Genomic DNA, 12,123 nt, shown 5'->3' on the forward strand with positions numbered 1-12,123 from the left:
TGACCCCTCTATTCCACTCATTCCCCTTCCGGATTACTTTTGATAAATTTTAAGTCTGTTTATGACAGCATTGGCGGAAGGTCACCGAAGGACTCCATAGTCCTGCCCCACAGCCGGAGATCCACAACCGGGAGCTAGATCCTAGGTTTGAAGAGGATCCGAATATATTCGTGGTGCTTGTGGGGGGAGTGTTTTACCAGACAAGCTATGACGGCACAAAAGTGGCCATCACCGCCGACTATCCTGGCCTTCTTCCTGCTTCACATGTAAATAATTAAGAAATACCTTCTCTAAAAGAGTTCACTTATTCTACCTCACCCACCGCATTGTATCGTGCTTCACAGGGGAGACGCTCGGCGATTTTGAAGAGATCGGCTCCCGCACCGGGCAAGCCTTCCAAGAGGAAAGCAAACGAAGACACGGTTGTGCCTTCATCGAAGAGGTATGAATTCGCCAACCCGCACCTGAGCAGTTGCTACCTCTTGAGCACTGCGTTGGTTTTCCCTTGAAGAGGAAAGGGTGATGCAGTAAAGCAACGTAAGTATTTCCCTCAGTTTTTGAGAACCAAGATATCAATCTAGTAGGAGATCATGCACAAGTCCCACGCACCTACACAAACAAATAAGAACCTCGCAACCAACGCGATAAAGGGGTTGTCAAGCCCTTCTTGGTCACTTAGAGAGTGAGATCTGATAGATATGATAAGATAATATTTTTGGTATTTTTATGATAAAGATAAATAAAGATGCAAAGTAAAATAAAAGGCAAAGGAAATAACTAAGTATTGGAAGATTAAGATGATAAAAGATAGACCCTCGGGCCATAGGTTTCACTAGTGGCTTCTCTCAAGAGCATAAGTATTACGGTGGGTAAACGAATTACTGTCGAGCAATTGATAGAATTGAGCATAGTTATGAGAATATCTAGGTATGATCATGTATATAGGCATCACATCCGAGACAAGTAGACCGACTCCTGCCTGCATCTATTACTATTACTCCACACATCGACCGCTATCCAGCATGCATCTAGAGTATTAAGTTCAAGAGAACAGAGTAATGCTTTAAGGAAGATGACATGATGTAGAGGGATAAACTCATGTAATATGATATAAACCCCATCTTTTTATCCTCGATGGCAACAATACAATACGTATCGGTTCCCTTTCTGTCACTAGGACCGAACACCGCAAGATTGAACCCAAAGCTAAGCGCTTCTCCCATTGTAAGAAAGATCAATCTAGTAGGCCAAACCAAACTGATAATTCGAAGAGACTTGCAAAGATAAACAAATCATACATAAAAGAATTCAGAGGAGAATCAAATATTGTTCAAAGATAATCTGGATCATAAACCCACAATTCATCGGATCTCGACAAACACACTGCAAAATAAGATTACATCGGATAGACCTCTAAGAAAATTGAGGACAACTTTGTATTGAGATCCAAAGAGAGAGAAGAAGCCATCTAGCTAATAAATATGGACCCGTAGGTCTGAAGTAAACTACTCACATCACCGGAGAGGCCACGTGGTTGATGTAGAGGCCCTCCATGATCAATGCCCCCTCCGGCGGAGCTTCGAAAAAGGCCCCGAGATGGGATCTCTCAAGTACACAAGGTTGCGGTGGTGGAATTAGGGTTTCGTGGTGCTCCTGGATGTTTGGGGGTACGTGGATATATATAGGAGTTAGAAGTACATCGGTGGAGCAATGGAGGGCCCACGAGGGTGGAGGGCGTGCCCAGAGGGGTAGGCGCGCCCCCCTGCCTCGTGCCTTCCTCCCTTGTTTCTTGACGGCCACTCCAAGTCTCCTGGATCACGTTTGTTGAGAAAATCACGTTCCCGAAGGTTTCATTCTGTTTGGACTCCGTTTGATATTCCTTTTCTTCAAAACCCTAAAATAGGCAGAAAAAACAACAATTTGGGCTGGGCCTCCGGATAGTAGGTTGGTCCCAAAAATTATATAAAAGTGTAAAATAAAGCCCATTAATATCCAAAATAGATAATATAATAGCATGGAGCAATCAAAAATTATAGATACGTTGGAGACGTATCAAGCATCCCCAAGCTTAATTCCTGCTCGTCCTCGAGTAGGTAAATGATAAAATAAGAATTTTTGATGTGGAATGCTTCCTAACATATTTCTCAATGAATTTTTCTTTATTGTGGCATGAATGTTCGGATCCATAAGATTCAAGATAAAAGTTTAATATTGACATAAAAATAATAATACTTCAAGCATACTAACTAAGCAATTATGTTTTCTCAAAATAGCATGGCCAAAGAAAGTTATCCCTACAAAATCATATAGTCTGGCTATGCTCTATCTTCACCACACAAAATATTTAAATCATGCACAACTCTGATGACAAGCCAAGCTATTGTTTCATACTTTTGATGTTCTCAAACTTTTTCAATCTTCACGCAATATATGAGTGTGAGCCATGGATATAGCACTATGGTGGAATAGAATGGTGGTTGTGGAGAAGACAAAAAGGAGAAGATAGTCTCACATCAACTAGGCGTATCAACGGGCTATGGAGATGCCCATTAATTGATATCAATGTGAGTGAGTAGGGATTGCCATGCAACGGATGCACTAGAGCTATAAGTATATGAAAGCTCAACAAAAGAAACTAAGTGGGTGTTCATCCAACTTGCTTGCTCACGAAGACCTAGGGCATTTTGAGGAAGCCCATCATTGGAATATACAAGCCAAGTTCTATAATGAAAAATTCCCACTAGTATATGAAAGTGATATCATAGGAGACTCTTTATATGAAGAACATGGTGCTACTTTGAAGCACAAATGTGGAAAAAGGATAGTAACATTGTCCCTTCTCTCTTTTTCTCTCATTTTTTTATTTTTTTATTTGGGACTTCTTTATTTTTTTTCTTTGGCCTCTTTTTTTCATCTGGAGTCTCATCCCAACTTGTGGGGGAATCATAGTCTCCATCATCCTTTCCTCACTTGGGACAATGCTCTAATAATGATGATCATCACACTTTATTTACTTACAACTCAAGAATTACAACTCAATACTTAGAACAAAATATGACTCTATGTGGATGCCTCCGGCATTGTACCGGGATGTGCAATGATGCATGAGTGACATGTATGAAGAATTATGAACGCTGGCTTTGCCACAAATACGATGTCAACTACATGATCATGCAAGCAATATGACAATAATGAAGCATGTCATAATTCCGGAATGGTGGAAAGTTGCATGGCAATATATCTCGGAATCGCTATGGAAATGCCATAATAGGTAGGTATGGTGGCTGTTTTGAGGAAGGTATATGGTGGGTTTATGGTACCGGCGAAAGTTGCGCGATACTAGAGAGGCTAGCAATGGTGGAAGGGTGAGAGTGCGTATAATCCATGGACTCAACATTAGTCATAAAGAACTCACATACTTATTGCAAAAATCTACAAGTTATCAAAGCAAAGTATTATGCGCATGCTCCTAGAGGGATAGAGTGGTAGGAAAATGAAGGAAATATGCCCTAGAGGCAATAATAAAGTTATTATTTATTTCCTTATATCATGATAAATGTTTATTATTCATGCTAGAATTGTATTAACCGGAAACATGATACATGTGTGAATACATAGACAAACAGAGTGTCACTAGTATGCCTCTACTTGACTAGCTCGTTGATCAAAGATGGTTATGTTTCCTAGCCATAGACAAAGAGTTGTCATTTGATTAATGAGATCACATCATTAGGAGAATGATGTGATTGACTTAACCCATTCCGTTAGCTTAGCACTTGATCGTTTAGTTTGTTGCTATTTCTTTCTTCATGACTTATACATGTTCCTATGACTATGAGATTATGCAACTCCCGTTTACCGGAGGAACACTTTGTGTGCTACCAAACGTCACAACGTAACTGGGTGATTATAAAGGTGCTCTACAGGTGTCTCCGAAGGTACTTGTTGGGTTGGCATATTTCGAGATTAGGATTTGTCACTCCGATTGTCGGAGAGGTATCTCTGGGCCCACTCGGTAATACACATCACTTAAGCCTTGCAAGCATTGTAACTAATGAGTTAGTTGCGGGATGATGTGTTACGGAACGAAAGAGACTTGCCGGTAACGAGATTGAACTAGGTATTGAGATACCGACGATCAAATCTCGGGAAAGTAACATACTGTTGACAAAAGAAACAACGTATGTTGTTATGCGGTTTGACCGATAAAGATCTTTGTAGAATATGTAGGAGCCAATATAAGCATCTAGGTTCCGCTTTTGGTTATTGGCCGGAGACGTGTCTCGGTCATGTCTACATAGTTCTCGAACCCGTAGGGTCCGCACGCTTAAAGTTTGATGACGATTATATTATGAGTTTATGTGTTTTGATGTACCGAAGGAAGTTCAGAGTCCCGGATGTGATCACGGACATGACGAGGAAGTCTCAAAATGGTCGAGACATAAAGATTGATATATTGGAAGCCTATATTTGGATATCGGAAATGTTCTGGGTGAAATCGGGATTTTACCGGAGTACCGGGGGTTACCGGAAACCCCCCTGGGGTTTAATAGGCCAAGATGGGCCTTAGTGGAGAAGAGGAGGGGCGGCCAGGGCAGGTTGCGTGCCCCCTCCCCCACTAGTCTGAATTGGACAAGGAGGGGGGCAGCTCCCCCCTTTCCTTCCTCTCTCCCTCCTCCTCCCCCCTTCTCCTACTCCAACTAGGAAAGGAGGGAGTCCTACTCCCGGTGGGAATAGGACTCCTACCTGGCGCGCCTCCTCCTGGCCGGCCGCCTCTACCCCTTGCTCCTTTATATACGGGGGCAGGGGCACCTCTAGACACAACAATTGATCTCTTGGATTTCTTAGCCATGTGTGGTGCCCCCCTCCACCATAGTCCACCTCGATAATATCATAGTGGTGCTTAGGCGAAGCCCTGCGTCGGTAGAACATCATCATCGTCACCACGCCGTCGTGCTGACTGATACGTCTCCAACATATCTATAATTTTTGATTGCTCCATGCTATATTATCTACTGTTTTGGACATTATTGGGCTTTATTATCCACTTTTATATTATTTTAGGACTAACCTATTAACCGGAGGCCCAGGCCAGAATTGTTGTTTTTTTGCCTATTTTAGGGTTTCGAAGAAAAGGAATATCAAATGCAGTCCAAACGGAATGAAACCTTCGGGAACATGATTTTCTCACCGAACATGATCCAGGAGACTCGGAACCTACGTCTAGAAACAAAGGAGGAGGCCACGAGGTAGGGGGGCGCACCTACCCCCCCCCCCCAGGCACGCCCTCCACCCTCGTGGGCCCCCTGTTGCTCCACCGACGTACTCCTTCCTCCTATATATACCTACGTACCCCCAAACGATCATATACGGAGCCAAAACCCTAATTTCACCGCCGCAACTTTCTGTATCCACGAGATCCCATCTTGGGGCCTATTCCGGAGCTCCGCCGGAGGGGGTATCCATCACGCAGGGCTTCTACATCATCACCATAGCCCCTCCGATAAAGTGTGAGTAGTTCACCTCAGACCTATGGGTCCATAGTTATTATCTAGATGGCTTCTTTTCTCTTTTTGGATCTCAATACAATGTTCTCCCCCTCTTTTGTGGAGATCTATTCGATGTAATCTTCTTTTTGCGGTGTGTTAGTTGAGACCGATGAATTGTGGGTTTATGATCAAGTCTATCTATGAACAATATTTGAATCTTCTCCGAATTCTTTTATGTATGTTTGGTTATCTTTGCAAGTCTCTTCGAATTATCAGTTTGGTTTGGCCCACTAGATTGATCTTTCTTGCAATGGGAGAAGTGCTTAGCTTTGGGTTCAATCTTGCGGTGTCCTTTCCCAGTGACAGTAGGGGCAGCAATGCACGTATTGTATTGTTGCCATCGGGGATAACAAGATGGGGTTTTCATCATATTGCATGAGTTTATCCTTCTACATCATGTCATCTTGCTTAAGGCGTTACTCTGTTTTCATGAACTTAATACTCTAGATGCATGCTGGATAGCGGTCGATGAGTGGAGTAATAGTAGTAGATGCAGGCAGGAGTTGGTCTACTTGTCTCGGACGTGATGCCTATATACATGATCATACCTAGATATTCTCATAACTATGCTCAATTCTGTCAATTGCTCAATAGTAATTCGTTCACCCACCGTAAAATACTTATGCTCTTGAGAGAAGCCACTAGTGAAACCTACGGCCCCCGGGTCTATCTTCATCATATTAATCTTCCAATACTTAGTTATTTCCTTTGCTTTTATTTTACTTTGCATATTTATCATAAAAATACCAAAAATATTATCTTATCATATCTATCAAATCTCACTCTCGTAAGTGGCCGTGTAGGGATTGACAACCCCTTATCATGTTGGTTGCGAGGATTTATTTGTTTTGTGCAGGTACGAGGGACTCGCGTGTAGCCTCCTACTGGATTGATCCTTGGTTCTCAAAAACTGAGGGAAATACTTATACTACTTTGCTGCATCATCCCTTCCTCTTCGGGGAAAAACCAACGCAGTGCTCAAGAGGTAGCAAGAAGGATTTCTGGCGCCGTTGCCGGGAGTCTACGCAAAAGTCAATATACCAAGTACCCATCACAATCCTTATCTCCTGCATTACATTATTTGCCATTTGCCTCTCGTTTTCCTCTCCCCCACATCACCCTTGCCGTTTTATTCGCCCTCTCTCTCTATCCTCCCTATCTTTTTCTGTTCGCCTCTTTTCCATTTGTGTGTCGTTATGGCTAGTCCCTTATCTTCTCCATTGACTCCCGAGAATGAAATTCTAAATTTTAAGCAAAGGGAGGGAGAAAATCTAAAAGACGCTTGGTATAGAATTTGCAATGCTCAAAATAGATCTACCAGGAAGCAATCTACTTCCGTTCTTCTTCGTAATTTTATGTAGGCGCTACTCCTTGGCACAGGTATGTCCTTGATACTATTACCAGAGGGAACTTCTTGGGTAGCCATACTTTTGATTCCTATAATGCTATGATAGATTTGTTTGGCTCACCCCCTCTTTTGGTTAGTGGAACTGTATTAACTTTGGAGCATGTTATGCAAAGGCTCGAAATTACTGAAAATAAGGTTGCTACCATAGAGTTAATTGAAAATTTGGATAAAAAGATCCACAACCGAATCTCTCAATATGGATCTAAAGTAGGAGTCACTTTGAAAAATATTAAAGAGAAGGAACCCATAGTTAATGAGAAAATAAATCACGATTCCACTAGGATTGATAAACTTGAGGATATTATTACCAACTTGGGAACTGCTTTTTCTTCCGTAAAGAATACTCCAAGTCCTCCCACTAAAATTGCAAATCTTATGTATGTTCCTAAAAATAAGGGTGAATCCTCTAGTAAGGAAACTGCGGATCTCAAATCTATAAGTATTCCTCCCAATCTTTTTATGTCATTAAGGAACCATTTGATACAAATGAATTTTTCGATCTTGTGCCTAAAAGTTTGATAATCAATAAAAAGAAATAAATTCCTAAAAATGGTAGATGCCTCATTGAGGAATTGCCTACCAAAAATGGTGATACCTAGATCTATCCTTGCTTTTTATGCCTAGCTAGGGGCGTTAAACGATAGCGCTTGTTGCGAGGCAAGCCAATTTTATTTTTATTCCTTGCTTTTTGCTCCTGTTTAGTAATAAATAATTTATCTAGCCTCTGTTTAGGTTGTGTTTTTTGTGTTTAATTAGTGTTTGTGCCAAGTAGAACCGTTGGGAAGACTTGGGGAAAGTCTTGATATCTTGCTGTAAACAACAGAAACTTTAGCGCTCACGAGAACTGCTGCCATTTTTATTTGGAAGGTGATATTTAGATAATTCTTTTTGAATATGATTAATAGATAAATTCCTCACGTCCAGCAGTTTATTTTAGAATATTTGGGGTTCCATATATTACGCTAGCTACATATTACTACAGACTGTTCTGTTTTTGACAGATTCTGTTTTTCGTGTGTTGTTTGCTTATTTTGATGAATCTATGGTTAGTAAAATAGTTTATAAACCATAGAAAAGTTGGAATAAAGTAGGTTTAACACCAATATAAATAAATAATGAGTTAATTACAGTACCTTGAAGTTGTCTTTTGTTTTCTTTCGCTAACGGAGCTCACGAGATTTTCTACTTTAAGTTTTGTGTTGTGAAGTTTTCAAGTTTTGGGTAAAGATTTGATGGATTATGGAACAAGGAGTGGTAAGAGCCTAAGCTTGGGGATGCCCATGGCACCCCCAAGATAATCTAATGACACCTAAAAGCCAAAGCTTGGGGATGCCCCGTAAGGCATCCCCTCTTTTCATCTACTTCTATCGGTAACTTTACTTGGAGCTATATTTTTATTCACCACATGATATGTGTTTTGCTTGGAGCGTCTTGTATGATTTGAGTATTTGATTTTTAGTTTACCACAATCATCCTTGCTGTACACACCTTTTGAGAGAGCCATACATGATTTGGAATTTGTTAGAATACTCTATGTGCTTCGCTTATATCATTTGAGTTATATAGTTTTGCTCTAATACTTCACTTATATATTTTAGAGCACGGTGGTGGATTTGTTTTATAGAAACTATTGATCTCTCATGCTTCACTTAGATTACTTTGAGAGTCTTAAATAGCATGGTAATTTTCTTAAATAATCCTAATATGCTAGGTATTCAAGATTAATAATTTTTTTTCTTATGAGTGTTTTGAATACTAAGAGAAGTTTGATGATTGATGATAGTTTTGAGATATGGAGGTAATAATATCAAAGTCGTGCTAGTTGAGTAATTGTGAATTTGAGAAATGCTTGTGTTGAAGTTTGAAAGTCTCGTAGCATGCACGTATGGTAAATGTCATGTAACAAATTTGAAACATGAGGTGTTATTTGATTGTCTTCCTTATGAGTGGCGGTCGGGGACGAGCGATGGTCTTTTCCTACCAATCTATCCCCCTAGGAGAATGCGCGTAGTGCTTGGTTTTTGACGGCTTGTAGATTTTTGCAATAAGTATGTGAGTTCTTTATGACTAATGTTGAGTCCATGGATTATACGCACTCTCACCCTTCCATCATTGCTCGCCTCTTCGGTACCGTGCATTGCCCTCTCACATTGAGAGTTGGTGCAAACTTCGCCGGTGCATCCAAACCCCGTGATATGATACATTCTTTCACACATAAACCTCCTTATATCTTCCTCAAAACAGCCACCATACCTACCTATTATGGCATTTCCATAGCCATTCCGAGATATATTGCCATGCAACTTTCCACCATTCCGTTTATCATGACACATTCATCATTGTCATATTGCTTAGCATGATCATGTAGTTGACATAGTATTTGTGGCAAAGCCACCGTTCATAATTCTTCCATACATGTCACTCTTGGTTCATTGCATATCCTGGTACACCGCCGGAGGCCTTCATATAGAGTCATATCTTGTTCTAAGTATCGAGTTGTAATTCTTGAGTTGTAAGTAAATAGAAGTGTGATGACCATCATTCATAGAGCATTCTCTGAAACAAAGGGAGGCCAAAAAAAGAAAGGCCAAATAAAAAACAAAGAAGGGACAATTCTACTATCCTTTTTCGACACTTGTGCTTCAAAGTAGCACCATAATCTTCATGATAGAGAGTCTTTTGTCTTGTCACTTTCATATACTAGTGGGAATTTTTCATTATAGAACTTGGCTTGTATGTTCCAACAATGGGCCTTCTCAAGTTCCCTAGGTCTTCGTGAGCAAGCAAGTTGGATGCACACCCACTTAGTCTCTTTTGTTGAGCTTTCATACATTTATAGCTCTAGTGCATCCGTTGTATGGAAATCCCTACTCCTTGCATTAACATCAATTGATGGGAATCTCCATAGCCCATTGATTAGCCTCTTTGATGTGAGACTTTATCCTTTTTTGTCTTCTCCACATAACCCCCATCATCATATTCTATTCCACCCATAGTGCTATGTCCATGGCTCGCGCTCATATATTGCGTGAAAGTTTATAGGTTTGAGATTACTAAAATATGAAACAATTGCTTGGCTTGTCATCGGGGTTGTGCATGATGAGAGCATTCTTGTGTGACGAAAATGGAGCATGACTAAACTATATGATTTTGTAGGGATGAACTTTCTTTGGCCATGTTATTTTCAGAGGACATAATTGCTTAGTTAGTATGCTTGAAGTATTATTATTTTTATGTCAATATGAACTTTTATCTTGAATCTTTAGGATCTGAATATTCATACCACAATTAAGAAGAATTACATTAAAATTATGCCAAGTAGCACTCCGCATCAAAATTTCTGTTTTTATCATTTACCTACTCGAGGACGAGCAGGAATTAAGCTTGGGGATGCTTGATACGTCTCCAACATATCTATAATTTTTGATTGCTCCATGCCATGTTATCTCTTGTTTTGGACATTATTGTGCTTTATTACCCACTTTTATATTATTTTTGGGACTAACCTTTTAATCGGAGGCCCAGCCCAGAATTGCTATTTTTTTTTGCCTATTTTAGGGTTTCGAAGAAAAGGAATATCAAACGGAGTCCAAACGGAATGAAACCTTCGGGAACGTGATTTTCTCACCGAACATGATCCAGGAGACTTGGACCCTACGTCAAGAAACAAAGGAGGAGGCCATGAGGTAGGGGGGCGCGCCTACCCCCCAGGCGCGCCCTCCACCCTCGTGGGCCCCCTGTTGCTCCACCGACGTACTCCTTCATCCTATATATACCTACGTACCCCCAAACGATCAGATACGGAGCCAAAACCCTAATTCCACCGCCGCAACTTTCTGTATTCACGAGATCCCATCTTGGGGCCTGTTCCGGAGCTCCGCCGGAGGGGGTATCCATCACGCAGGGCTTCTACATCATCACCATAGCCCCTCCGATGAAGTGTGTGTAGTTCACCTCAGACCTATGGGTCCATAGTTATTAGCTAGATGGCTTCTTCTCTCTTTTTGGATCTCAATACAATGTTCTCCCCCTCTCTTATGGAGATCTATTCGATGTAATCTTCTTTTTGCGGTGTGTTTGTTGAGACCGATGAATTGTGGATTTATGATCAAGTCTATCTATGAACAATATTTCAATCTTCTCTCAATTATTTTATGCATGATTGGTTATCTTTGCAAGTCTCTTCGAATTATCGGTTTGGTTTGGCCTACTAGATTGATCTTTCTTGCAATGGGAGAAGTGCTTAGCTTTGGGTTCAATCTTGCGGTGTCCTTTCCCAGTGACAGTAGGGGCAGCAAGGCACGTATTGTATTGTTTCCATAGAGGATAACATGATGGGGTTTTCATCATATTGCATGAGTTTATCCCTCTACATCATGTCATCTTGCTTAAGGCGCTACTCTGTTTTCATGAACTTAATACTCTAGATGCATGCTGGATAGCGGTCGATGAGTGGAGTAATAGTAGTAGATGCAGGCAGGAGTCGGTCTACTTGTCTCGGACGTGATGCCTATATACACGATCATACCTAGATATTCTCATAACTATGCTCAATTCTGTCAATTGCTCAACAGTAATTCGTTCACCCACCGTAAAATACTTATGCTCTTGAGAGAAGCCACTAGTGAAACCTATGGCCCCCGGGTCTATCTTCATCATATTAATCTTCCAATACTTAGTTATTTCCTTTTCTTTTATTTTACTTTGCATCTTCATCATAAAAATACCAAAAATATTATCTTATCATATCTATCAGATCTCACTCTCGTAAATGGCCGTGTATGGATTCACAACCCCTTATCGCGTTGGTTGCAAGGATTTATTTGTTTTGTGCAGGTACGAGGGACTCGCGCGTAGCCTCCTACTGGATTGATACCTTGGTTCTCAAAATTTGAGGGAAATACTTATGCTACTTTGCTGCATCATCCCTTCCTCTTCGGGGAAAAACAAACGCAGTGCTCAAGAGGTAGCACTGGCGGAACTCTCCCTCAAAGCTCAGCTGGATCTGAGTTCGAGGGACGTCATCGAGCTGAATGTGTCCTGAAATCGGAGGTGACGTACGTTCGGTACTTGATCGGTCGGATCGTGAAGACATACGACTACATCAACCGCGTTGTGCTAACGCTTCCGCTTTCGGTCTACGAGGGTACGTGGACAACACTCTCC

The sequence above is a fragment of the Triticum aestivum genome, chromosome 5A, assembly GCF_018294505.1.
Source record: "Triticum aestivum cultivar Chinese Spring chromosome 5A, IWGSC CS RefSeq v2.1, whole genome shotgun sequence".
NCBI lineage: Eukaryota > Viridiplantae > Streptophyta > Magnoliopsida > Poales > Poaceae > Triticum > Triticum aestivum.